Raw genomic sequence first — 27,393 nt, 5'->3', positions numbered from 1 at the left:
TTACAAAATGTATTCAGGAAACAAATAAGCATCGTGTCGTTTCTAGTTATTTTGGATTTTCTGTTCTGGAGTAAAGTGAGTTTTCTGATCAGAAGCAAAATAACCTGGACACTGAGCAGCTGGAAGAACTGTGCAGGTCGTTTAATTGACAATGCTACCTTGTTCCTAGAAAGGGAATTTACAGTCAGGCTGAGCTTTAGAAGGGATAATTGTAGCCACACTTTTACATGTTAAATGCAATTAGATTTTTGTAATTTTGCTTGATAATGATAAGTATTCTGCAGAGACTGAAATGTTCTGTGAAGAACTGTAAGTTCGAATCTGTTTCTCAGGGTTGAAACTTATGCTAAAAGTTTGGACTTTACTGCTTATCTGGCCATGACAGTTATGCAGGTGGATATTAAGTTATGAAAAAACATGCTATATTATTTAATGTGAAAATCAGCTTTTTTTCCCTCAAAACTATATGAAGACTGTGTTATTTCCAGGGAGTTTAGATCATGGTGCTTTGTCTTCTTGTATTTTTCTTTTTTATTTGAATTTTTCTCCCTTGTTCTACATTTTAAATGAGGAAGGAAGAATTAAAGGAGGGAAAGGAAAAATGCTCTTCCACAACTCCCTTTGAAAAAACAACTTAATGTTCAGATTTTAATTCAGTTGAGGAGTAGGTTGCATAAAAAGAGAATAGAAAAGAATGATTGAAGGGGCATTAGTAACTGATTGTTTTAAGTTGACATTTTCTAATAGCACATTTTTAAATATTTCACTAAGAAACCTGTCTGTGTATTCAAAAACTTTCTTCTACATCTCTGCTGCTGTTCTGCAGTTTGCCGCAGAAACTCTTCTGAATGTCCCCAAACCTATCTCGCTAGCCTGTTCTCACCCTTATGCACCCTCTGCTGCCTGCTGGCTCTTCAAAGTCTTTTTTTTCCCCCCCCGTGCATTGCTGTTGAAGGCTGTGGTTGGGTAGGCGAGCGGGAGTGCCTGAGCACTGCGTTGTCTTAATTTACGAACCCGGAAGTGCCTTGCAATAGTGAAAGCGGTTATCTGCAAAGTGCTCTCAAACTAAGTAAGCAAAAATATTAAAAATATTTTCAGTTACTTTCACTGATGGCAAGACATTTGTTTGCAAGCAGAGCTGACAAGTGCACAAACCACTGTTTGACAGTTTTAATGTAGTCCACAATAGGTATTTGTTGAAGTCATATACTCTTGCCTCTCTAAGGAGCGTATGTATGTTAAAGATGAAGGAAGGCATGTCTCCTTTTAATAGTAGGTCTTGCTTAGGAGATACATACTTATTTATTATGAACTGCACATTTGTTTTTTCCTGTTACTGTTACTGCATTACTATAAAGTTGCTGTACTAACAACCTGAAAATAAGAGCATTTAGGGGTTGTCTTAACATCTGTATTTTGTAAACTTAAATGGCTATGAATAAAATCCTTGAAACAGTCATGGGATATTGCATTGTGGTGTTGGGTTACATGAAAAGTTTGGAGAAGAAAGATAAGCATGTCTTAGTAATGATAGTGTCTGGGCTATGCTGTTTGAGTAGTTTAAGCAAAATAGGTCTGCATCAGTGTGCCATTATGCTAGACCAGCACAAGTAAATGTATGTAGCTTCACGTAAAAGTGTAAAGTTAAAGTGCTTAAAGAAAAGTTAAGAAGAAGGAAACGTGGAGAAATTCTAATAGATTGGGGAAATAGAATGAAATCAGATTTCAGTGTAAAACATTATTTAGTCATAATGATGTATATTATTAAAATTTCAAGTAAGAAAGCAGTAACACTGTGAACCTGATGTGGAGTATGCTCAGTTATGTGAATAGTGCCCATTTGTTCATAACTCCAAGTGTGTTAAAGCTGAATTTTCAATTTCAAGACAGTTACAGTTCAGTTTCCATAAACACTATGCCAAACAATATTTGTGCTATAAAGCCTGTTTTAGAATACTGCATCCAACAATTAGAGAAGTATTTAGTTAACTTGTTCTACATCTCCATCCAAACTTTTCATTGAATACAATACTACTATAGTGATACTAAAAAAAGTGTGTGTGTGTGTGTGTGTATATATATATATAAATTTTTTTTTTTTTTTTTTTTTTTTTTTGCAAGTTGCTCGTAGATGTAATGATTCTTTTATCTTTGAGATGTGAGTCACATGTACGTTCACACAGAGGACCCTGTATGCCTGCAACTACTTGAGACCAGAGACCCTGGCAAGAAAGATCTGTTCTCCTTTGTGATTGGGGTTTAGGTGAAGCATTTTGGTGCCATCCAGTTCTCTGAGAACATTTTGCTGTTTTTGTTTTTCCCTGAACTGTACAGTTTTTCATACTGTTTTTGGCCTATAAATCTCTTCACCCTAGTTATTATTGGTATCTATGGCAGTGGGTTCGATGGTCTCTTCAAGCTGTGTGTGGTATAGGGCCAAAAGATGATGGGTAGATGCAGAAACTTCTCTTTAGCCCTTTCTTTAATAGGCATACATCTCATCTGCTGTTTAGTTGGCCTGTCTGGGCTTGTGCTCCAGGCTGCAGACTCATACAGTACATTAGTGGATCTCTTCCCCAGGTTTGGGAGTAAAATAACTTCTCTTCACACTGGAAGTCTTCTGCCATCTTTTTACTTCTGAGACAGCTCCACCCCAGCTGTGATAGTGCCTGTTCTTTTCAGGATTTAAGTACAGGAGTTGCAATATCCTGTTTATTCCAAGCAGAGAGGAGAAGGGAGCCATCCCACACCCTCGCTGCTGTTCTGCAGTAGCTAGAATATTCTTTGCCTGCTAGTGTAGCCTTTGTGGACACAGCTGTACTTTGCTGCAGACTTCCGCTTCATCTGCTGGCGAAAAGAAAGATCGAAAGTTCCAGGTTCCGAAGAGGGTATTTTTGGTAGTGCCTTCATGTCTGGTTGCTGTGACACAATCAGAGAAGGTTTAATGGTTGGAGTTCAGGGATGGTCCGGAAAAAAAAAAACAAAAAAACCCCCCAGGATATACAAGAATACATGGGTTTTAGCAAAATGCTTGTAGTTATTATAGATTATCTGCCTTTTGAGAAACCTGTACTGTTTAGCGCAGGTTTAGTTGATGGTTCATTCTGTCAAGGATTCTAGTTGACAGTGAAGTTATTAAGCATCTTGCCTTTGCCTTTTAAAAAAGAAAATATTTTCTTTTTTTAGTAATGTGACTTTCACATTGCTTGAAATCCTCAGCTTCAGCTTGTGCTTATATTTCTGGGAGTCTGAACAGAGAATATTCCTGGTGTTGAAGGCTTCTCAAGCATTACTTCTAGTATCTATGACCCGATTATTTTCCTTCTGTTAGTATCACTTTGGGTGCTTCAGCAGGTTCATGTCTCTTGCTTTGTTCTCCCTGCCTACAGTTTCCTTTCCCTATATGGCATACTTTTTGTAACTTTTTTTTTTTTTTAAATCTGTGTCTCTTATCCTTGATATATTAGCCAGAAGTCTTACAGTCATGCTACTGTCCTGCAATTCATTATCTTGTCCTTTTCCAGAATCAGAATATGGACTTTCACTGTATAATAGAGGAAGTTTCATTGCACTGCAGAGGGGAAAGATTTTATAGCCTGTTCTTTTAATATCAAAAAGGAGGAGAAATACGGACTCACTTAAGTCTTAAGTGTTCATCTTTTGCCTTCAGGATAGTGATACTGGCTGTTATCATGGCCAGTCAGTGATTGGTGTATCTCTTCATTTCAGGATACTCAAATGGAAATAAGTAAGTAAGCACCACAGAGGAAGTATCTATATTTCATAATGATGCAAATCTACTAACAGTAAAACATCTTGCTGACTGGTGTTTTTATGGCACCATGGTATGGTGGTGTATCTCTTTTCTCTTCATATAATGAGATAATGGTCTTTTAAGAGACTTGAGAAACTGTAATATTGACTCGAAACCTCTCCATTTCATTGGAAAACAGAACTTCAAGCCAAGTGCCTAGAAATTTTGTCTAAACCCTATCAGTTTGATGCAATTGATTGGGGTGGTTCTGTGAAGGCTTTTCTGTCTAGGTGGATTCAGAACCATTAGGTCTGGGTTCCCTAGATGCTTTTCCTACCTCTAGAGTAAGATGTTCTTTAAATATGATGTCCCTTAGAATTGTCTTCATAATAGGTCACTCCTTCCAACTTAACTCTCACTTTGAATTCATCTTTATTTAATCTAAGATGGGATGGACAAGGCCTTGCAGTTTAGAGTTGCTCATCCTAGGGAAGCACTTTCTGGAACCGCGAGTAATGTGGAGTGTATTGCAGGTGACCGTCTTTGGGCGATAGTGGTAGTGTGTGTTGCAGCAGTATAGCAATGTCAAAGGACAAAGCATTGTGAAGTCACCTCCTCGTTATCAGAACGACCAGATAAATTAACATGTAGCATTTTGGGTTTGTCATTAGTTCATTTTCTAGGTGTTCAGACTTCATAAAAGTCTGAGTGACTTCATATTTTCAGTCTGAGTGGGAAATTTGGACTAGTGTTTTAGAGATGGACATCTAGAGATGGACTTTAGTCAACTCTGTTGTGCGTTTGGAGAAAAACACTTGAAAAGTTAATTCTCTTAATTTTAGCGCTGCAGTGAAGTATGTTGGGATTTGGACATTTTAGCACTACCACAGGGTCAAGATTTGCCTCAGGCCAGTGAGAAAGTCAGTCGCTCTTTCACGTATTATCAGTGCTCCTGTTTGGGCTTACTCCTGCATGTTGTTGGGAACATACTCTTCCGTTTTCTATTTCCAACAGTAATGTTTTCTGATTATTAGTGTATGCATTTAACTTTTCTTGAATTAAAATCTGGGATTATTTCAAAATGTCCTTTACTGATAGGAGAACCGCTGAAAAACACCTAGAATGCTTTAGGTAGCTCTAACTCCCTAGAAAAGGAACGGATATGTTAGACCATAAAACCATGTGGCATCAACAGGAAACTTGATAATCTTCTCTGACATTGTAAACATTTACTTATACTAGCCCAAACCAGATAACTTTTATATTCCTTATTGACTGTATACCTTTTTAAATTCCCTTGTGTCTGTATGTTTATACTCATTTTGGATTAATTCAGCATTGAAAATGGCTCAGAACTGATTTATAAGGAAATTCATAGTGTTAGCAAATGTTAATCTAGTCTCTGAAACTAAAAGTTCTGCAAAATATTCTTCAGACTCTCTCCTCTAGAGGCAGAGTTCCCTTCATTTTTGATTACCAAAGACAAGAAGATTACCATGGTTTACATGGTTCATTCTATTAGAGGTGAGCCTAAGCAATACTGGGTAACAAAGTGTAGTATTTTTTCAAAGATTAAGGTGCAGAACTGTTAAACATAATCTTTGTGTTTACAAAGCAAAGAAGATAGAAAATGTCACATGCTTTGCCAGTATACCACAGGAAGATTTCTTGCCAGAACGTTGTCCAAAGAGACTACCAGTATTCATTCTTACAGCTGGTCATAGTAGGAAGACTTTATGTAACATCTGATCAAAGTGGATCAAATCAGTAGGTTTGGAATGCAACAGTTCTATGCATTTTCTTGCAATGATATTTACTTCCCTTGTTTTTTATCTGTTTAGAAGATCTGTGGCAATCTGAAGTCTAACTAAATGTAATGTTTTATTGTTTAGTCATTTCTATTGAAAGTCAGTAGTCTACCCATAGGAAATTCACTCTTACCAATGAAGTCTGCAATGAATATACCTATTCCGGATACCGAGGAAGATACCAGTTGGTGCAGAGTAATAGGAGACCTGGTTTTCAAAGTTATCTTGTTAGAAATACAGTATGAGGAGGAATTAAAAGTGAAAGATAAAAAGGAATTATCAAATCATACAAGCTAATGAAGACATTTGAAAGCAGCAAGTTTAAAAATGATATTGAGTGTGAACATTGTTAGCCAGAAACTGCATACCTGCTTAGGATTTGATGACTTTGAATTCCCATCCATTACTTTTTCATGGTCTTTTGGTGGGAGGAAAAAGGGTGGGATCAGGAAACTTTGTTATAGGAACCTTGTATTATAGAGTTTTTGCAATAATAATCCTGTAAGTACTGTTGATTAGAAGAACTTTTGAAGTCTGTGGTCTATAGGAAAGCCTTTTTTATAGAGATAGGCATGTATACATATTTGTGCGTTTATATGTTTTTATATATGTTTTCCCCCTCCCCCCAATGTTGGCTAAATTAAAATCTTTCCTCTGCTAGGATTGTTCTGCCATCTGCTTAATACAAGTAAACAAGAATTCAGGGGTAAGGCACCTTGCAGCTTCCTGGAACTCAAATAGTCGTGTTTTTGTGGTGTTGTTGTTTTGGTTGGTTGGTTGGTTGGTCAAGTGACCTGAGCAGAAAAATAAGCAAAGTGTGAATAACTTAAGAATAATCTCCCTATTAATATCTTAAAGCTATTAATTTAAACTTTCCTGTGTATTTTTCTTCATTATACTTATATAGTGAACTTTTATGAATGGAAAATGCTACTGTATTTTAGATGGAAAGAGAGATCATCTTTTTGGTTTAGTTCCTGAAAAAAATAAAGGGGAAACTGCTAATAGAACAAACACCTGTGGTCTCTTTCCTACTTCATTTTACCCCACTGCATAGTTGGAAGTGTTAGGAGCCTTCTTTTGATATTTCTATGCTTCTGTACTTGGCAAGTATGACACCCAGATCACGAAGGAGAACTTGTCTGCAAAGCAGTGGCAGTTGAGCTTTGATAGCCCTCACTCGCTAAAGATTATAGTAGTAGTGCCTATGGTAAAAGATAACACAAGATTATGGTTCTTTTGTGTTCAATGTTTGTTTTCTACTAACTACCCTTAATGTAGTTGTTTTGTGCTCCTGCCAAAGTTCTGCATGTTTGAGCAGTTTCTAAATCACATTTCATTGTTTTAAGTGCAGATTGTTGGTGTCTGTTCTGCTTCAGGTTTCACGTGCTGCAGCCTGATTTACTAATGGCAATAAGATGCAGTTGAAATAGAATATGTGAGAGCATTACAGCAGTAAATGTGCTGTAGTAAATACAGTAAGTGGTGAGCTTTGTTTTAGTCTTTTATATGTGGTTCAAATTAATTTTAATTGGTAGTTGCATTTCTGTGTGATGTGTAGAATGATATTGTCTTTACCATAAGCCATTAAAATTATGATATAACAAATTTAGGATTACTGGTTTTGTCTAATCTGTAAGATCATAGCAAATTTCAAGTATACTCAGCTAGATGCAGTTGATGAATCCATCTTGTTTGTATTTAACTACCAGCAAATTTGGAATCTGGTTTCACCTAGTTATGTAGGCTCCCTTTATGGTCACTGGATAGAGAATAGTCCAGAGGGTGATTCCTCCCATGATACTTCTCTTGAATGACTACAAAGCAAGCACTTAAGTGTTACTTTTGAAAAAGTAAGATTCTTCATGCAACTGTCTGTTTATGGATCTTACACATCACTCTCAAAGAGTTTGCAATGCAGATTTGCTTGGTTTGGTGGAAATGGAAAAGGACCTCAGTACCTAGAGAAACTTTTTCTTTTTATTCATTGTTTAGAATGAACACGAGTGGAGAGAGATTTATGTGTAAACAGTGAATTCCTGAAAATGACCTTAAATGGTAGGGATTAAGATCACTGATGAACTGAAGGTTCATTCTGCAGGTATTTAAAGTTAAAGCAGAATAGGAGTATCCTGAATTTGAAAGATGCTGCTGAAATGAATTCTATTTTCAACTGTAGCAACAGCAAATCAAAGTTGAAAATATTGACACTGTATATCAGTCCAGGCTAATGAATGTGAGGCTGCAGAGAAAATTATCTTTCAAAGTAACTCTCCTACAGGGAAAGGTGCAAGCATCCTTCTGCAGTATTCAAAATGCAAATATTAAAAGTGCATTAATGTATCACAAATAGAAGTAGACTAGTTTGGATCATCTGATCTTGGTGGAGAGGAAATGTTATACTAAATGGCATATGTATGTGCGCGTGTGTGTGTGTATATATATATATATATAAAATTTCAGTATAAACACTGTTTTTACTGGGATTTGTAAATTATATAATGAAACCTTTCCAGTAATGAAATACTTCCTGTTGTCCTCACTGTATGTAACCTAGGGACTCAACATCTTTGTTTTAGATATTTATTAGTCCATGTTAAAGTTTGGAACCCTTAACATAGAATTTTCCAATTTTGCTGACATTTAACGTATACACCAAGCCTAGTAAAAAATATGTGAAAGCAGTTGTTTATAGTATCTGCAATATTGAAATGTGACCTATTCAATATGGTTACTATACAGTATTTCTGAAAATCAAGAAAAAAGCATTGAGGGCAAGCTGATGGTAAATATGGCAGAATTGCAGAAAATTTGAGCACTTTCTCAATTATTAATACCCATTTTCTCTTTTCTAAATAGATTGTTTTGTTGTGACTCCTCTGCGTCTAACTTCCTTTTAAAATACGCTAATTTTTAGGGTATGTAGTCTTTGGCTTTTTTAACTTTTTTAAGCAAAAAGCTTAAAAGAAAAGTTTCTTTCAAGTCGCATGGTGCTAAATTGTGTTGCAGGCACTACAGTTGCTAGAATGGAGAGCAAATCATTTTGTTTAGGCTTTATAAAAACTGAACTTCTGCTGTAGATCAGATTTGACTTGGGTATTGCTCTTGAAGCTTAAACTGAAGGAGATTAATACAAAAGCAAAACTGTGCTAAAGCAATCTAGTGTCCTTCTGTGGTGGAGCAAAAGATCTGAATACAGGAGAAACAGTCGATATTGTATATCTTAAGAAGGGCTTTTGACACACTCTTGCATGATATATATATACACATATATAGCTAAGCTGAGGAGATATGGCCTAAGTTGAAGCTGCTATAACTTAATCTGGAAAACTGTACTGTGACTAGTTCACTGTGAAACTGTAAGGATGCATCTTGGTAAAGGTTTCATATTCATTTTCTGAGTCTAGTACTTCTCAATATTTTCCTGAATTATTGGATGTTAGAATGGGAAGTAAATGTACTGATTTTGCCTAAAAAGGCAAATACAGAAATGGCTATCAGCACAAAAATGAGGAATACTGGTTAATTAGCAGGGAGCGATCTAATGCTTGTGCATCATAAGCCATTCGGATCGGTACTATGTTGTTGGGAGAGAGAGGGAAGCAGACATTGTACCAGGATGTGTAAATAGGAGTGACTGTATACAAATCATGGTGAAGTACTACTGCTGTATTCAAAGATGTTAGGATCTCATGTGGTGTACTGTAATTAAAGAAATATATGGACCATTAAAAAGACTGAAGAGAAACATGAGTCCAAAAAACATGACCCAGAAGCAAAGATGGAAAGAACTCGCACTGTTCTCTTCTAGAAAAGAGAATAATACCAAGAAGGGAGTTGAGCCTCAAGAGTGTTGAAGGAAAGGGAAGAGAAAAGCTGTTCTTTGCCCTCTGGGAATGGATAAGATTGTCAGGGATGTTTGTAGCAAGGGTTTTTAGAAAGTGGAGGGAATTTGTGGTATGTACAGTCAGACGCTGGAGTAGATTCCTTATGGAGGTTGTATAAGGTCTGTCATGGGTCTGTGAGTTGGTAATTGTGTTACCCAGAGGTCACTGGCTCCCACCTTCTGCAGAAGTCAAAGCTCAGCAGGAGCCAGGAACTGCTGTCGTATCCAGGACATGGTAACAGCCACTAACCTCTCTTGAGTATGAGGATCTCTTTGATAGGCAGAATTTGGCATTTCCTGTATAATTCTTAAATGAACAAATTAACATCTAATTTGGGAAAGAAGAATACAGCTTGATGCACAATTTGCGCCAGAAAAATGCTCATTTTCAATAAAATGTGAAAAAAACCCACTTTAATGGGGTGGAATTATAGTGGTTTTAATCAGTATAGAATTTTTGTGCATATATGAAATAACTTGCTAATATAAATGTAAGTCTATCTTCTCAATGTAACATTATCTACGTATGTAACAAAATGAAGACTGATATTTTCTCATTCAGACTGTATTTTATTTTATTTTCAATTTGTTTTGACTAGGGCTCTCTACCAAGTCATATTCTGGTACTTCAGTGAGGTCTCATTCTTGCTTTATTAATCCTTGTCCCAGGGATGATAAGACCAGAGTGTTGTGGAATTTCATCAGCGCTGTTTTAGTCAGTCTGGTAACAATGGCATTATAATGGCACGAGGCATCTTTCTTCCCTTGGAACTGAGCACGGAGCTGCTTTGGTGCAGTTGGCACATGCCATTAGGAAATGAAAGGGAGGAGGTGAAAGTGGGATACTTTTCTGGCATTGCCAAGAGAGGCTTTGCAACTTCAGCGCTTTCCCTTCTTGCGAGGGAAAGTGGAAATCTAGTTTTGTATTGAAATTATGATACTCAGTTTACTGATTATACCCTAAAAACAGTTGTTTGTGCTATGACTAAATTAATAGTAACTATTGGGGGAAAGAATATAAACCTCCCTCCCTAATTTGTTATGATTTTATATTTGCATGTCAAATATGGTGCGTGCTCCCACTGATATGATTTTAAGGCTGAGTGTAAGATCCATTCCACAACTAGCAATTCTGAATTTAACAAAATAAAGGAAATTTAGTACTGTCTGAATGGTTACAGTGTTAAAACAAATACTTAGTATTGTCAAGTGTACAGATGCTGGAATGAAAACCACAACATTTTAAGACGAGTAAAGAAACCTGCATTACTAAATGTGGGTGATATAGTCTCAGTTTAGACTCTAAATAGAAGGCAGTCTGCTGGAAGCTCTGTGTTTTGCCATATCAGGGCTATAAGGATTCAGACCCTTGTCAGATGGAAAGGATCATTGTGTCTGCAAGACTTTAGCAATAGGCTTCAGATTGTTGTAGCAAAAGTAATTCTTTAAAAAAAAAAAAAGCAATAAACATGTGGGTTTTCCACAGTAATTTGTACCTTTAGCAATACGCTTCATATTGTTGTAGCAAAAGAAATTCTTATTACCCTCCCCCCCCCCCCGTCATCTCCCTCCAAAATATATGTGGCTTTCCACAGTATTTTGCACCATTTCTGTTCTGCCCGGTGGAGAATCGGCTATCAGACACATCCACGTTCCACCAGAGTCAAGTCCTACTCAAATGAGTAGTTTTCCTGCTTGTTGCAAATGCCACAGAAGGGAGAGTTTCCTCCGATCATCTAGCTTAGGTACTTGAATTGGGAGGCTAGGTCCCTTTTATACAACCAGTGGAATAATCTGAAACTTTGTTGACTTTGGTGGTGGTGTATGACGACTTTACAGCCTTTGGAAGTGGAAGGAGGGGATTGCAGCCTGGCTGGTGTCCTGCCGCTTCTTGGCAGGCCGTGACTAGACTCAGTGCGCACCAGGGTAGCACAGACATACCTGATACAGCAGCCTCGCCTGACTTGCTCCCTCCTGTAGCCCCATCACCAGCAAACCAGGCTTTTGCTTGCATGGTGCAGCCCTGGCACTGGGTCCACGCCTGACTGATTCAGGACCCGCAGGGGTAACTGCAGTGAGTCTGGGAAACATGGCTTCTTTTTTCAGGCACTCAAGTCCTCGTGCAGTGGTAGCCCCTTTGATAGTCCCCTAGTATATCAGTGCTTCGGTGGTGTTTTTGTTGAATTGCTTAAATCTGAAGAAAATGTTTTACAAAATGATTCTATATGGATTATTTAACAAAACTACCTAGAAGCTTTGCAGCTATTTTGCGACGAGTCATCTTACAGAAGTATTTTGAGAAGGGACAGTGCAAAACACTAGATAAAGTTTGTCATGTAGTTGCAGTAGCCACAACTGGTTATGCTGAGTGTCTTTTGGGCAATGCTCTTAACAGTTTGAATGTGTCCTTTGGCTTTTTGGTGCAAAAATGTAGCTTTATCACTGCATGCAAAACCTGGTTCTTTCAATAGCGTGGTGTTCTCTGTGCTTAAGACTTGAGTGATGTGCTTTTTTCCTGTGCAGTTGTTCACTTCCTGCACCAGTTGAAGCCAGAACATACTGATTTTGATGATCCACAAAGATCAGAGCCTCCGCTTTCTTAGTGTTTTTTTCCCTCCCGTGATTCCTTCAGTGAATCAAAATTGCTTTCAAGAACAGTTTTTCTTTCCTTCCTTCTCTTTGGATTTGGATGCATGAATTCTGTGCTTCCAGCTTCTGTTTTTACTTTTCCAGTCAGCTCTGAAAACTATTGAGGCATGAATTTCTACTTGTTTCCATGCTGGGACAAGGATGATTTAGAAGTATTTCTATATATCTTGCAAGGAGGCAAAGTTCCATTTAGAGTGTCTCATAGAAAGAGCAGACCAATATACAAGTTTTATTAGGGTTAGCAGAGAGTGGTACATACTCGCAGCTCAAAATAATTTGGGGATATTTGTCTTGCCCCTTTTTTGGGGGCATTTTGTGTGCATTTAGATGTCTTGCATGGTTTTCTTATGAGACTAATTCTGGATTATTTTTAGAATAAATTGTCTTTACAGGTTGAGGGCACCTGTGCTCTAATCTTTTCCATTTGGACAAAGGATCTGTAGATATATTAAATCTCTGTAGCCATATAGTTCATGTTGTGAACTCCTTTCTTTTTCTGAAAAAAAGGCTTACTACTGTTTCATTTTTAAGTGTCCAAAATACTGTTGAAGTTTTGACAGTTACTGACTCTTGCTTTAGTATGTGTGTGATTATTGCTTTTTATTGCATTTGCTTCTTGCTTTAAAGCTATTCAGAAACTTTATTTTTTACATTTATTTTTATATTTTTATTCAATGCATAAAGTGTTTTGAAGTGGACATTTTTTAGTTCATGGAACAATGAGAATAGTAAGAATTTTAGCAAGTAACAATGTATTTTTACTAATAATGTTTTATTAATCCACTTCATTTACAGGAAGTGTTCGTCAGTCAAAATTTGCTTACCTCAGCAGAGACAAAAAATTAATGGGCAAAAGTACAGTGTGTAGGTAGGTAGCTGTTTTCGGTGCACTTAAGGTTCTTCAAGGAAAACCTTATTCTAAGGTAATGCAATAATCATCAAAACATAAGATTTTATGCTTTAAAATATTTAGGCAGTGGATTCAAAGATGAGGTATTGAAGAAGAGTGGCTTTGAAGTATATTCATGTGGTTTCCCACTTTTATAATGAGACTTAGTTTTTTAAAAAAAATGAAATGTGTGTACATGTGTATGCCAGAGAGAAATTTAAATAACTTTTAATAATGTACTACTGCATGTAATTTTTAAAATTTTGGAAATATTTTTTCAATATATGTAAATAAAAAATGTCTTTCTGATATTTTTCCCAATTTTGAACATACCTTCCCTAATTCAAGTTATAAAGGGACTGGACATCTTAAATTTGCTAACTGTCAGTATTTTACTAATTTAATGCATCTAAATGTATTGCAATAATAGTTATGCTTCAATAAACTCCTTTCTTTTACAGTATTCTGTAATCATAGTAAAAGTCAGTCAAGGTACCAAGACTGTAACTTTACAACAGTAGTACCATACACTGTGGATGGATGAGTTCTGCATTTTGGCATATGGCTAATACTTAGATTTTATTTACCCCCTTAAAAATAGATCCTGGACTAAAACTTTCTATATTAATATAGTCTATTTTGCAAATAAATGTTCTTTGGAATCTCTTGTGTTCCTTCAGCTCGAATGGTAAAAGCTAAATAATCCTTTAAAACAACTTTTTGTTGTTTAATCAGAAATATATTTTAATAGGGTATTTCCTAGATAGCATTGCATTTAATTCAATAAAATCATTTTTGAAGCGAGAAAGTGTAGTTTCAGGAACTTTTTGTACTATCTTGACATCACTAAAGTTAAAAAAAAAAAAAAAAAAAAAGTCAGTGTCTTTGTTTTTTACTGCAAGTTTCATAATCCGTGGTGCTATATTGTGCAGCCACTATGGCTTAAAAGTAGAGGAGGAGAAGTTAACATTTTTAAAAGCCATTTTATGCCATTTAAAAAGTAAACTCTGTTAAAATTGCTATTAGGGAAGAATTTCAGCAGATCACAGATTGTAAACTAATGGGAGCCTTCAATTTATTGAAAAAGGTTTTGAATGTGGTATGAAGACACTAGAAGTTAAAAACATACGAGTTAACTCTGTGTTTTGCCAAACAGCATGTTAAAATAGTATGGACATGTTCCCAGTAATATGTCCTGACATGTTTAAAACTCATTAAAATAAGATGAGCATAAGGGTTAGTAAACCTCAAGAATAACTTGCTTTTAGTGACTACTCTGTTTTACCTTTTGGCACATATATGTTTGAATTTAATAATGTACTTCAGATAGTTTCAGAAGTCATTTTTAAGTGTTTTTCCCTTAATTTGCCCTATGTTGTTTGTTATGCCCAGTTACACTTAAGTTTTAGTATTTAAATGTGAATGTGGACCTTCCTCCTATGTATTCATAGCTCTTGTACCAGAATTCATAACTGATGGGGAAAAAATTATGCTTGGCTTGTTCCTCAAAATAATTTGTCAAAATCTGCTTTTGCTTCCCAAGGCAATCTCCATGTTGTTTTGTCTTTCCTAGAGCAAAACTAGATAAGTAGTTTACCTCCCCATTAGAGAGTATGCCTTTCCACAAATGGTTGCCGAGAGTGGTTTTTGTTTTATAGTGTGCTTCCCTTCAGTCTCCCATGTAGTGGCTGAAAGAAGCTAAGGTGTGAGCAGCCTGCTGCATGGGATTACAATTCCATATACTGGTGAAGGCTCTGGTTTGTGAGCCAGCATTTAAAGCACAGCAGCAGAGTAGGCATACCATTAAGCAGAAGTTAGAGAAGTTGCAGTTCCAGATATCTTTGATAGCAGGACGACAAGAGCCATGCTGACTTAATTGCTGTGAAAAGGAAGATGGGTGACTATTCTTGTTTATGAATGAATTTATTCTGAATTGGGCAATAGAATCACTTTTTGTAGTTCAAAATACTTGAAACAGATACAGACACCAGGGTGTGGGGATTAAGGACTGGGGTAGTTTGTGTGCTCCTAGTCATGTGATTGAGGAGTGGCTGCTCAGCCCTGCTTATTTAAATTTGGACTAGATCTGATATTTTATGAAGCAGTACCAGACTGACCTGTTTTGAAATACTGGATTCGTAGATTCAGGAAGTCACTCATTTATTGACAGCAATCTTCAGCTCTGTTCCTTCTGAAGTGTTAAAACAGCTTTGTCTTGTAGGAGAGACCTGCTTTGGTTGTGCACTCCTATTTTTCAGGTCTCTCTCTTTTCCAGTCTCTTTAATACTTTTCACCCCAAGAAATTTTAGAGAATCCTTTCATAGAAGATTGTACCTACTGCATGTTTTGTTTCCCTTTAAAGTAGGTATTTTGCAACAGACCTTAGAACACAGAGGTGCCTTCATAAAAATGTTATCAGTTGTGTACTTTTGTTTGTATTAAATCCTTGCACAAATTTGCTTCTTTGCTCAAAAATGAGAGACCCCCATTTAGAGGATCTGTCAGTCCATGTGAGCGCATATGGAAAAAGACAAACTGTAAAATTCAGCTTTCATATAAAATGCAAGACTAATTTAAAAAGTTAATGCTCTTTACAGAGAGGAATTGGAGAATCTTTGGAGCGAACAGCACATGTGCTCATATCTTAATGGGAAGAAATGAGCAAGTATCAGTGCAGAGCAAAAGATGAGATGATGAATGCTAGAAGTCACTGAGCTTCCAAAGGGACTTCAGGTTTTCTCCCAACTTTCCTGAAATTTTAGGCATAAACCCCACTTTTTTTCTTTTCTTTCCCCCGGCAATTTGTTGGATCACTATAAATAACTGAAATTTGAAATAATTTTCCTCTGTAATTTTTCAGAATTGTGGTAAGAAAGAAAGCTATTAAATGGGAAAACAATAATAACAGGAGGAAAATAGAAGTGACCAAGGAAGTACTTTTTACTTAGAAAGTAAAAAGCCTTAACTGCTTCATTTCAGTCTTTGTCAGTTAATTGGAGTATAGACTTCCCAGTGAGCCCAGAAAAAATGAATGCTTTGAGGACACAGAGAATGCTTTCAAAGTTCACAGAGTCATAATGTATTCAAAATCTTCTGTAGAATTATTTTATTCTGAAATAACCTGAAAATCAGAAACTTTTTTTAAGTTTTCTTTTAAAGTTTCTGTCTTTTAAAAGATAACTTTCAGTTCCTCAGTTTTGTCTGCCTAACTAGGGCTATGCCTGCCTAAACAAGCTATCTAAGCATTTATCCAAAGCTTAGCAAATTTATCTTTTAAAAGAAGCTTCGACTGATGTATCTTTTTCTATATATATTCTTCATGGCTTGCTAACAGATTCTGTTCCTTTAGCGTTATTTTCTCATAGCACATTTATTTTAGTACTTGATGTATAGCTTGACTGCCATTGTTCAATGATTTAAGTTTTTCCAACTGAAATTTTAAACTGTAGGTTAACACTATTGAGAAGCGTGAGGGTAACAGTGATTTGGGTCTCTTAGGATCTATGGGTCTATGGGTTCTTTTGTTGCTGCTGTTCTTTCACGTATAAAAAGGTGATTTAGAAGGTGAAGGAAAAGAGCATGTGCTGGCTGGCGATATGTGCACTGTGAGGTAAAAAGTAGGATGGCTGAAGCGGTTACCACCTTTAGCTGTTCTCCTGCTCCTGTCCCAGAGGTTGGAGCAGGGGACTTGGACAGAATCCTACTGCAAATCCTGTGTTCAGTAGAGACTGGCAGAGGTAAATGGGAGCATCTAAGTTGCTGCTCTTATTCTGTTCAGCCATTTCTGCAACTGGGCAGCAACCCTTAGGGGAAGGGATGTGATGAAAAATGTAGATGGTAGCCATATCAGCCACCTTAGTTTAATCCACCACTGCATTTTATCAGTTCCATATTATATTTATTTGATATTGTTGTCTGCCGTACAACAATGTATCCTTCCAGTAGTGTGAATTTGAACAATAGGGTGCTTTCCTCTCTTCCTTAGTGACTTCATATTTCCACTTACATTTTCTTGGCAGTTAAGGATAATAGAAATTGGGGTCACTGCTATTATGTTGTCCTACACGTTCCCCTGTGGTGCGGTGTTCTGCAGCCATGTAGCAAAGCCACAGCAGGGAGTGGGATCGCTGAAAATTGAACTAGTGAGCCAAGAGCAGCACTGTGACAGTAGCCTTGGCTGCTGTGATACCTTATGCTTTGTGAAAACACTGCTCAGCTAAGCTAGTGATGATTCAAGCTGTAGTAATTTTGGGGAAAAAAACATTCTTCCTGTGCAGCACCTTAAAGTAAGAATTGTCCTATGAATGTGGAGAAGGCTTCTCTCTCGCTTCAAAATCTGAAAAACTTGCTTACCATCAAATTTTTGTAATTGCTGTCCTGTAGTAGATCATGGTTATGTGCATGCTTATGTGATTTGCTATCACTTACAGGCTAATTTTAGAATATCCTGAGTTCTCAAACAACACTTTGACTCTTCAGTAAACTGATTTCTACCAACCATCACTAGTATATTTATTTTTTTTGTTTGTTTTACTTTCAAAGCTTTTGTCAGGTATTCAGTTTAGTAAGTGAATTATCTAGACTTTTCCTTACAGTTACTCAACAAAATTAAAATCAGTACTTTAGAAGTAGTAGGTTATAATGTATTCTTCCTTCAAGAAAAATTCAATTTGAGACAAATGTTTTCTGTCTGTAATAGAATTCACTTGATAATTGTATAAATTCATATTTAAAAAAATTCTTTTGTTTATGTCTCTAAATTTTTTCTGTGTAGTGCTTAGATGTGGGTGATGCAGCAATCTAGTCATCTTTTTTTTTCTATTCACTGTAAACAGAAAGCTCTTGATATATGATAGGTAGTCCATGTATGCGGATCTTTTTTTTTTAGTTCTTTTATTCTGACCTGCACACATCAAAAGTATTAATGTTTCTAAAGTAGTTTTTAAAAAATATACTAGTTCAATGATCAAAAGAACTACAAAATGAAAAATTATTTTTTTGCATGTGTGAAAAATTGTAAATTTGGAAGTTGTAAATTCTGCACAGTGCTTCTCCATGAAGTGTTTACATGTGCTGCCTCCAGGAACCTTTAATGAAGGAGTTCAAGTGCAATGAATACTTCAGCTTTTGCCATTTGTAGTTTTTGAGCTAAGTATTGTATACTCCCTGTCTTTGAAAAACAGAGCTGCATTATGTGAGTGTCATTTTCTTTAATTCAGCAGTTTTTATATTACCAATTTATGTAACACATAACAGCCTCCAGTTATCTGGTATACAAACTCGTGATGAAATATATCACCAGTCTGATACTCAGAAGACATATCCATACCTTTAAAGGATTAATTTGAATTTTGAGTGCAAATGTTAAAATTTTCTAAGACTTAATATATAGACAAACTAAATAAAGTTCTCTTAAACTTATTCTACATTTTGAAAACATGACCAAGAAATTACCCTTCCTCTACCCAGAATTATCTTTCCTTAAAGCCGGAATGTCTGATTTAAAATCAAAAGTTTAATTTTTTTTTTTCTTCTGGGTGAAGAGGAGGAGGATTGTATCACTTAAGAAGCAAGAATTTTTTTCTAGGGCTTAAGAACTTTTTCTGGCCATAAGAAGATTTGGAAGAATTTGGCATCAGATTATGGCATAATGATTTTTAAACCCTTACATTTTCCCCATCTGCAATACTGATAAAGTGGGTTGAATGTTTTGCTGTTGCAAGTCTAGATGAAAGTGTAATAATACTGCTGATCAGGAATCATTTTGGAATTTTGAGACCAGCTATAGAAAAAAATTCTGAAATTGAGGTCTCGCTTTTGCAAACACTTCACCAAATACATAACTTCCATCGTGAGCAAGACTATGTCTATCTGTCTATCTCTCTGTAATTGTGATGTTTCCAACTTCTGAGCTGAAGATTGAGTACCCCCATCTTAAATAAAAATATGTATTTCAATGAAAGCAGTGCATTACACAAAATAATACACTATTGTTGGTTTTGCCAGGCTCTTGAGGTGCTAAATATTGCTGTCTTGTCTTGGAACTCTAAATACATGCAACAGCGTTTTCTGAGAAACTGTGAGGAAGGTATGGGATGTAGGGGACCATTCCACATCTGGGACCTGGGCCAGGTCTAGGCAACATTTGCAGTCTGAGCTTAGACTTCCAATTTTGGGTAGCTCTGTTTTAAAAAAATAGTGGCGTAAAGTCTGTTGCTTCAAAGAAGAATTCCTTTAGAATGAAATATGATATTATTTCAGTTTTGATATTAGAATAATGTTTATAGTACACATTGAGGCCAACTTTTTAAAATACGGGAGTCTGACTGAAAGCCACATGCTTAAACGGTAGAGTGCATAGCTTGTTGAGTTCATTTTGACAACCTTAATGGAGAACAGGATGATTGAAGAGATTTAATTTGAATTTGTAGAGGATTAGTGCAATGGAAAAGCTTCATTTGTGTTTACTACTGTCTTAATTTTACTTGGTGGTTGTATTTGTGATAGCATGTTAAGGATCTCAGTGAGTGTGTGACTCCTCTTCCAGCATTGAGTAGTATCCAATTTTGAAAATTCTTTGCTAAAATCAATTAACAAATAAAAAATGGGTGCAAAGTTGCAGTTTAGCCATTTAAGGTGTTAAACACACTGCTACTTTTTCATTGTCTTTAAAATAAATTTAGTATTTCTTTTTTCTTCTTTAAGACTGGGTTTTGTCCTTGTTCTTTAGATATGACATCCTTTACTTTATAGCTGAACCCTGTGCAGTTGTAATCACAATGCAGCTTGGCTTTGCAGTCAGAATGTTGCAAAAAACAGGCCCTGGAATATTTTAAGAAACATGCTGCTTAAAGCATTCTAGTGCTTTCATTTAAAAAAAAGTTTTTAAAGATTCCTGTCCTTTGGTTAATATTGCATTTATGGGTTTGCCCAGAAGAGTCACAGACCCTTAAATATATTTTAGGACGGTATGCTAAAAAGCCATATATGAATTTAACTGTAACCTGCCTGTGCTCTGGGGAAACTTCTGCATTTGCAGAATGTACCTTTAGTATGCTTGCAATGCCTGGGGAAGGAAGGTCACTGAGAGGCAAGTATGCTGCCAGGAAGTTGTGGCAGCTCATAAATATTTCTTTCTCTTCAGCTATTTAATATATTAAACATTCTTAGTGTTTTGAATTTTCCGGTTTTATTTTAAGGTAAGACAAGGTGTTTGACATGCTGCGTGTACAGAATGAGTTCTTTGGCCAAAATATTCTTAGCCATTTCTATTTTTAAAATACTTCTGCAAAAAAAGAAACCCAAATCTATTTCTAAGAAGCCTTAACATTTTTAGCATAAAATACAAACAACGGAATTAGCTGTTTCTTGAGAATGTTTTCAAATACATGACCTGCAGCTTGCATTGAAGATTGTATGTGTGAACATACTGTTAGACCTATCTTTAAAAATGAGTTGTGTTGTCTTTCAGTTGTCCTCTGCCTATCTGCTGATCCATAAATAAAACAAATAAACCCTGAACAACCTACCAGTTTTTTTTCTGGCAGAAACTGCAGTGGAAAATGGGCCTAGTACTGATTTACTTAATGTCAACAAACTCCATTTGACTAATGAAAGAAGAAAGTTACTGTTGCTACCTGTTAATCCTGATCCTCATCTGCCTATACAGTGTATACAGTGTTTAACTGCAGGAAACACTTAGGAAACCAGGGCTCATTTCAAATAAAATGTTTCAGATGAAACAAGCCTGCAAATTTTGGCTATATCAAGGAAAGAATAGGCAGGCGTTTCAGCTGTCTCAAAAAGTGGAATCAGTTGTTACACAAAAACGATAACTAGTGTTCCTGAATAGAGTAGCCTATTTAGAGTCAACTTGGAAATGTCCTGATCTGAGAGATGGTTACCATTCTTTTATCTAAAGCACAGATGAAGAGATCTGGACTGTTGACCAAAATTCTCAACTGAGAGCAAGTAAAAAGTTAAAGGAGTCCTATTCCTTAAAATTTCACCCACAATAGAAGAGATTTGATGTGATGAAAACTTTTGGAACTTCTAGATCTTGAAAACATGAACCAGTTTTGAATTACTTCAGAGTTTGTTTTTTCTTCTCAGTTTATAGTCTTTATCTCCTTGCCTGATTTATAGGTTATAGGAGAAAGTTTTAAATGGTATATGATCTAGCAAAAATAGTGTCCAGTGAACAAGTGCAGACTACCTAATGATAGTTACTGTAACATATTTCATTTAATGAGGCTTCATATATTACAGAAGTACAGATCTAGAAAGCTTATCTATGTGTATTTTTGGCTTCAACTGAATAGTGTGTGTAGGAACTGTTAAGAAACATTGAACTGTATGTAAAGTAATGATTTTACAGAGAAAGCTGGAAGATACCTGGCAGATGAAAATGATACCAGTTTGGCCTAGATATGACTTAAAAGATGCATCAAGATTTAAGAGAAAGGGAAAGAACATTATTCCAGTGATGCAGATGTGCAGCTGGTCTTACCTGCTTACTGGCAAACATATCAACATTGTTTTTACTCTGCTCAAAGTCTCTTAGCTGCATTATCAGCATACTTCTTCCCTCGACTGTGAGGATCAATTGCCTTTAACCTTTCCTACTCATCCACTCTTGTCTCCATGCTACCATCTCTTGCCCTGCCAGTACATCTCCTGGCATTCTTCAATTTTGTCCTGTGGATGGATAAAGCCTCTGTGAAACCTTTGGGAATGTTGTTTTCTCTTTCTTTGCCCTCATCTAAACTAGGAATGATGGAGGTAGGAGAGAATGACCAACCATGTAGTAAGGGAGTGGTGGATGGAGTTGGCAACCAAAGGGTCTGGTGTGATGTAAGCAGAAGGGACCTCTTAATGAACAAAATGGGGCTGAAGTGGAATCACCCCAAGCATATGCAAGTAAATAAGGAAGTGCCTATGGGACCACATTTTGAAGAAGGCTCTCATGCCCTGTCTAGGAAGACTGCATGCCAGGGTGCCTCTCTGATGTGCCTCTGTATACTAATGGGAACACGTCATGGGGACCAAACAGGAGAAATTAGAAGTAACTGTGTAGTTACGAGGCTATAATCTCATTGGGATCACAGATGTGGTGGGATAGCTCACCCCTACTGGAATGCTGCAGTGGTTGGATACAGGCTTCTTATGATGGACAGGACATGACGGTGAGGACGGGCAGTTGCCCTTTATGTGAGAGAGCAACAGGAATGCATGGAGCTCTGTTTGGGGATGGATGAGGGATTAGCTGAGAGCTTATGGGTCAGGATTAGTGGGCAGACCAACATGGGTGACATGGTAGCGAGTGTCAGCTATAGACTACCTGATTAGGTAGATGAGGCCTTCTTCAGACAATGTGAAGAAGCTTCATGTCTGCACGCAGTGGCCCTCATGGAGGACTTTAACCACCCTGATATCTGCTAGAGGGACAACACAGCTGGGCACAAGCAATCCAAGAGGTTTCTAGAGTGTATTGATGACAACTTCCTAACTTAGGGGATTGAGGAGCCAATAAGAAGAGATGCTCTGCTGGACCTTGTACTTAAAAACAAGGAAGAGCTGGTCAGAGATGTGAAAGTTGGGAGCAGCCATGGCTGCAGCGACCACAGGATGGTGAAGTTCAGGATCCTGCAAGGAGGGGAAAAAAAGAAAAAGCAGGATCACCACCCTGGACTTCAGGAGATCAGACTTTGGCCTGTTCAGGGACTTACTTGGAAGAATCCCATGGGATATGGCCCTAGAAGGAAGAGGGGTCCAAGAGAGCTGGTTGATATTTAAAGGTTCACCTCCTCCAAGCTTAAGAATGATCCATCCCAACAAGAAGGAAATCGAGCAAAGGCATCAGGAGGCCTGCTTGAACGAAGAAGAAGAAGTGGCTGACAAAACTCTCACGTAAAAAGGAAGTGTCTGAGAGGTGGAAGTAGGGACAGGTGACCCAGGAGGAATATAGAGACACTGCCTGGGTGTGCAGGGATGGGATTAGGAGAGCTAAAGCCCACCTGGAATTGAAACCTGAAAGGGCTGTGAAGGGCAACAAGAAAGGCTTCTACAAGTATATAAGCAGCAAAAGGAAGGCTAGGGAAAATGTGAGCCCACTACTAAGTGAAGAAGGGGCTCTTATGACAAAGGACACCCAAATGGCCAAGGTACTGAATGGCTTCTTTGTTTCAGTCTTTACTGGTAAGACTGACCCTCAGGAATCCCAAGTCCCTGAGACCAGAGAAGAAGTCTGAAGCAATAAAGACTTACCCTTGGTGAAGGAGGGTCAGATTAGGGAACACTTAAACTGGGCATGCACAAGTCTATGGGTCCTGATGGGATGCACTGCATGTGCTGATGGAGCTGGCTGATGTCATTGTGAAGCCACTCTTGATTATCTTTGAAAGGTCATGGTGATTGGGAGAGGCTCCTGCAGACTGGAAGAGAGCAAATGTCACTCCTGTCTTCAAGAATGGCAAGAAGGAGGATCTGGGAAACTACAAGCCAGTCAGCCTCACCTTGATCCCTGGTTGGATGATGGAGCAACTAATCCTGGATACTGTTTCCAGACACGTGAAGGACAAGAAGGTGATCTGAAGTAGCTAGAATGGATTTATGAAGGGAAAATCATGCTTAACCAACCTGATAGCCTTTTATGATGAGATGACTGGCTTGGTGGATGAGAGGAGAGCACTGGATGTTGTTTATCCCGACTTTAGTAAGGCTTTTGACACTGTCTCCTGTAACATCTTCATAGACAAGCTGATGAAGTGTGGGCTAGACAAGTCATCAGTAAGGTGGATTGAAAACTGGCTGAACTGCAGGGCTCAGAGGGTTATGATCAGCAGCATGAAGTCTAGCTGGAGACTAGTTACTAGTGGTGTCCCCCAAGGGTCGATACTGGGGCCAGTACTGCACCTGGGGAGGAATAACTCCATGCACCAGTACAGGATGGGGATGAACCAGCTTGAGAGCAGCTTTGCAGAGAAGAACCTTCAGGTCCTGGTGGACAGCGAGTTGAACATGAGCCAGCAATGCACCATTGTGGCAAAAAACACCGACAGTGTCCTGGCTGCATTAGGCAGTGCTGGCAAGCAGCTTGAGGGAGGTGATCCTTCCCCTTTACTCAGTACTGGTGAGATCACATCTGGAGTGCTGGGTCCAGTTCTGAGAGGTTGAGAGTGCTGGGACTGTTTAGCCTGGAGAGAAGGCTGAAGAGGAGGCTCAGGGGGGATCTTATCAATCTTTATAAATATCTGATGGGAGGGTGTAAAGAAAATGGAGCTAGGCTCTTCTTAGTGGTGCCCAGTGACAGGATGAGGAGCAATGGGCAAAAACTAAAACCCAGGAAATTCCACTTGAACACAAGAAGACACTTACTTACTGTGAGGGTGGTTGAACATTGGAACAGGTTGCCCAAAGAGAGGTTGTGGAGTCTCCATCCTTGGAGATACTCAAAACCCAACTGGACATAGTCCCGGGCAACCTGTTGCAGCTGACCCTGCTTGAGCAGGGGGGTTGAACCAGATGATCTCCAGAGGTCTCTTCTTACCCCAGCTATTCTGTGATTCTGCAGTCTTCCCACGTACAAGTTTCTGATTCAGCAACTGCAAGAAATTCAGCAAATATTATAAAGCAGTGAAATACAGTTTACATGTGTATTAAAAGGTTTTAAATTGTATGAATTAATAAGATGTTTGGCACATGAACTATTGTTTCCAATACGTGTGCCACTTCTGTTTAAGGCTGTTTTAACTATGTTGTATCATCTTGGAGGCTTAAGCACGTGTGTGTGTATATATGTGTACATATATACATATACTTTTTTTTTTCTCTTAAGTATAATGTCAGATTTGGCTGGCATGTAACTTAATATGTATGTGCTTAAAATAAGGTGGGGTCTGTTGTCAAGCTTACAAATTAATTTGTATAGTAACACATAGTTGTCTGTTATGAAGCACTGAAAAACCTTTTTCTTGCAATGAAATTGCAGTATGAAATAGGGTGTATATGTAGTCCAGCAAGGGTTTTTTGCTTTCTTTTTATAACCTCTTAAGGGACTCATCAACACAATCAGGAGCACCTCAGAAACCTTTTAATGTGGTAATTGTATCGTTTCTCTAATACTGGGAGCAATTATCTCTGCTTCACAAGTGGAAGTTGAGTGAGAGAGTAATTGGCTGACTTTGACTAGATCAGCACCCAGTTCTTTTTCCAGGCTGAGCTCTGTTTGTCCATGTCTGCATCATCTGTGTTGCCTGTTGTTTGGGGAAAAGGTGCTGAGTGGCTAGGAGGGATATCAAACATCAGAGATAGTAAAGTATCTTCATGTTATTATTGAAGCAGTACTTTAGTAGAGAAGAAATATTTTAGCACGGTGGCAACATACTCGGGCTCTTTATCATGAAGCAAAAGTCCTGCTTACTTAATCTTTCTTCCTGTTCTAATTGCTCTTTAAAAATCTGGTGAATATTTGGTGTCTATTGAATACCAGTGAAGAATGAAAGCCAGTTAAAGTGTTTCTTTTTCTTTTATTTTCCCTTGAGCTTTCTGTATTTTTCATGAAAATACTTAGGAAGACATAATTTCTTTCAATTCTTTACATTGTCCTCTCTGGGGATAGTGTATATCAAGATGTTAGGATTGCAAATCAGGTTACTGCCTGATTATCACTTACCCTGCTTAATTCTCTTTATAGGAGTGTATATATGTCCCTTGAGGGTTTTTTTTTCTTTTCCTTTTTTTTCCCCTGCTGTATGCCCATACACATATGGGAATACATACTAGTAAGATGACTGTCCTGTTTCACCGCCTTCTAGCAAAGGGGGAATCCAGTAAAAAGATTTGATAATACAGTTACTCTAATAGTTGACTGACTTTTCCCTATTGAAATATACTGTTTTCAGTTGCTTCACTTCGTTCCCAACATCTGCTTTGGCGGCATATCTTGTCTTCCCCTCTGCCCCCCCAAGTTTTCAGCTGAAGTTATTTAAATTAGTATATAGATAGTTTCAAGACTTATTTCATATAAAAAAATTTTTTTGAGTAGGAAGTACAGACTTGTTTAACTGGTGGCCTTTGTGTCATGCTTGACTTTTACTGCCACTATGAGAAATACATAGAATCTGTTACCGCTCTAAATCTCTGAGAATGGTTTGTATATGCTTGGTATAGGTTTTTTGTTGTTTTTAGTTTTGTTTTGTCCTTTTGAAGGAGTTCTTTTCTCCAAGGATTACATGCGTTCCACTTACAATTTCATGCACAGAGTATATTTTCCATAAGTTTGCTGTTCCTGGCTGCTAAAGCAATATGAATGGGAGCCAGTTGAGATCAGATGAAGAGAGGAGAATAATGGAGGGTGGTGGTTGAAATGAGATACTTTGGAAGGAAACCTTTGAGGCAGAATGAGAGAGGCTGATTCCAAATAATGAATCCTGAGAGGAGACAAGAACATACTGAAGTGGTGTGGTGAAAATGTGCTTGGGTACAGTGCTTAGATATTGCAATTGCTAACAGGATAGAAAAGTCTTTGAAGACTTTAATTCTTCCTCAGAACTGGGTTTGGGCGTGTATAGGGTCATAAGAGATAAGACCACACATTCAACAAAAACTTTTATTTTGTTTCTCTAGGTGCTGGAGTGGAAAAATTAAGTTGAGATCCTGCATTTAAGACTCATAATACATAGGGGGCTGTATGAGTACCTTAATTCTGGTGTTTTATAACTCTTGAGTATATATCTTTAGAACCTTTGTTCTTCTGTCAGTTGCCTGAGTGAAATGTGTATTTTTTTGCCCAAAGCTGGGAAAGCACAGGTGTTCCTTTCAAAAGTCAGGAATAGGTGAGCTTCAACACAGAATGTGCAAATGAGGATATGAAAAATTTTGAGAAGCAACAGGCTTCTGGTGCAGTGTTTTTTTCACTGAAACTTGTACTTTTGTATATCTGCCCTATTGCTTTTTCTCAAGTCAGATGCTTCTGGACATTTTACCCTTAATGAAAAACACTTGGGTCAATGTAGTAAGAGAATGGTCAAGCTACTGCTGATGCAGTTTGAATAGTTGGCTCTCAAGAGGTGTAAAACATTTCAGTTTTGTATCTGAGGTGAATTGTTTCTTCGCGTGCTCTACCAGTTGCCAAATGAGCACCCATAAGTCAAGAACTGCATTAGGCAAAAAGACATGAACTGTGCATCGCCTGGGAAGGGTGAATGTTATCCCAGTTTTACACATTCAGGGTGTAGTGACTCTTCTGTGCACACCTGTCTGTATTTATTGGAGTTTAGTGGGCTGAAGGCTAAGGAGACAGCAATTCTGAGGTCACTGTTGTCTTGCTAGCAACCCATACTTACCCTTTTGGAGCCTGTATTTGCTGCTCGCTCATATGGTTGTCATTAGGTTAGCCTGTTACTAC

The 27,393-nt window shown here is 37.6% G+C and overlaps 1 protein-coding gene across 3 annotated transcripts in view; it reads left to right on the top strand.

The window, feature by feature from the left end:
- The window catches only part of CNOT2 (CCR4-NOT transcription complex subunit 2), a 97,845-nt gene that overhangs the window by 20,292 nt on the left and 50,160 nt on the right, over nt 1-27,393 (top strand). Inside the window, exon 1 of one of the 3 annotated variants that reach the window (XM_026061751.1) lies at nt 12,893-12,965. The exons of 1 other annotated variant lie outside the window; for it this stretch is intronic. The gene's annotated coding sequence lies outside the window, so the exon portion shown is untranslated. Of the gene's footprint in view, nt 1-12,892; nt 13,021-27,393 lie in introns of those variants that run through there. One more of the 3 variants, XM_026061752.1, reaches the window with a different exon arrangement.

This window comes from Apteryx rowi, unplaced genomic scaffold, assembly GCF_003343035.1.
Source record: "Apteryx rowi isolate R43461 unplaced genomic scaffold, aptRow1 scaffold_185, whole genome shotgun sequence".
Taxonomy (NCBI): Eukaryota; Metazoa; Chordata; class Aves; order Apterygiformes; family Apterygidae; genus Apteryx; species Apteryx rowi.
The sequence above is the reverse complement of the archived record's forward strand: the minus strand, read 5'-3'. Positions and strand labels throughout refer to the sequence as shown.